This window comes from Aotus nancymaae, unplaced genomic scaffold (assembly GCF_030222135.1).
Source record: "Aotus nancymaae isolate 86718 unplaced genomic scaffold, 86718_ANA_hifiasm-v0.15.2.pri h1tg000106l, whole genome shotgun sequence".
NCBI lineage: Eukaryota > Metazoa > Chordata > Mammalia > Primates > Aotidae > Aotus > Aotus nancymaae.
The window spans coordinates 4,010,343-4,012,379 of NW_026988521.1; positions in this window are offsets into that span (position 1 = coordinate 4,010,343).

Here is a 2,037-nt window from a genome sequence, read left to right on the forward strand (position 1 = left end):
AAGCCAACCAGTGACACTGGACCTTGGACCTTGTGACACCCCCCCGACACAACACCCCTCCCCCTGGCTTGCAAAAACCACCCTGACCTGTAACTTTCCACTGCCTACCCCAAACCTATAAAACCAACTCCTATCACACCATCCTCTGCTGACCCTCTTTTTGGACTCAGTCCACCGGCACACGGGTGAATAAACAGCCTTGTTGCTCACACAAAGCCTGTTTAGGTGGTCTCTTTATTCAGAGCAAGCCTAACAGGGACCTGACATCCCCACTTCACAGATGGGAGACTGAGGCCTGGGAATAGGGTCAGTCTTTTGCAAGAGGTGAGAGACTAAAGTGTTTCCCACAATGGGGCTCTGGTGCTGGAAGCACAGGGCAGGGTGTGGAGGGGCAACCGCTCTGCACCCCGTGGATGTGCTCCCTGGGCTCCCCCAGCTATGCTCAGCCCTGCTTCTCGGCTCTGTCCCTGAGCTGTGGCTCCCCTTCTGGGCTAGAGGTCTCTGTGCTTCCTTTCTCAGACCCAGGACAACACCTGCCGTCACACAGGCCCGTGCTTAGAACAGCCCCAGCCTTGGTTTAACGTTCTGCTGTCACTAGCTTCTCATTTCTAGTAATCTACCTTTAACGTGCGTCTTGTAACTGAAGTCCAATGGGGCTGTGGCGCGTGTCTGTGGTAGAGGCTTGAGCCGGGTATGCACTCACCGCCTCCCACAACTCTCCCGTAGTGTCGCTAAGCAAGACTCCAAGGGAGCGCAAGGCCAGGGTGTGAGGTCCGCGGATGCCTAAATGCAGTATGGCCCTGAAGGATGTCATTTCCACTTAAGTCAGAGCCTGCTTCACATGCAGAAAGATGGCCCTCAAAGAAAAGGAACAGAGCAGACACAGTGGTTCACCCCGATAATCCCAGCACCCAGACACGGTGGTTCACTCCTATGATCCCAGCACCTAGACGCGGTGGTTCACTCCTATGATCCCAGCACCCAGACGCAGTGGTTCACTCCTATGATCCCAGCACCCAGACGAGGTGGTTCACCCCATGATCCCAGCACCCAGACGCGGTGGTTCACCCCTATGATCCCAGCACCCAGACGCAGTGGTTCACCCCTATGATCCCAGCACCCAGACGCAGTGGTTCACTCCTATGATCCCAGCAACCAGACGAGGTGGTTCACTCCTATGATCTCAGCACCCAGATGCTGTGGTTCACTCCTATGATCCCAGCACCCAGACGCGGTGGTTCACCCCTATGATCCCAGCACCCAGACGCGGTGGTTCACTCCTATGATCCCAGCACCCAGACGAGGTGGTTCACTCCTATGATCCCAGCGGTTCACTCCTATGACCCCAGCACTCAGACATGGTGGTTCACTCCTATGATCCCAGCACTCTAGGAGGCCACGGGAGGACTGCTTGAGCCCAGGAGTTCCAGGCCACTCAGGGCAGCATAGCAAGACCCCATCTCTATTTTTTATTTTTATTTAGAAAAAAGATGAATAATAGGTAAATAAGAACAAGAACAGCTCAGGAGTCTGTGTCAGTCAGCTCGGGCTGCTGTAACAAAATACTGCTGACTGGGGCTCAGAGAACAGATTCCTTTTCTCTCACAGTCGTAGAGTGTGGAAGTCGAGGTTGACGTATCACAGGGCTGGCTCCTCCCAAGGCTGCTCTCCTTGGCTTGTAGATGCCACCCTGTCCCGGTGTCCTCACTGGGTCGTCCCTCTGTGTGTGTCTGAGTCCTCCTCTTCTCTTCCTATAAGGACACTGTCATTTGGGACTAGGGCCCACTCTGAAAACCTCAATTTATTTGCCTTTTTAAAGACCCAAATGTGATCACATCCTGAGGCACTGGGCATTAGGGCTTCAACGTACGAATTGGTGGTGGAAGGGAACAACCCGTGATATTCTTTTATTTATTTATTTATTTTTGAGACAGGGTCTCACTCTGTTACCCAGGCTGGAATGCAGTGGCGCCATCATGGCTCACTGCAGCCTTGACCTCCCAGGCTCAAGTGATCCTCCCACCTCAGCCTCCCAAC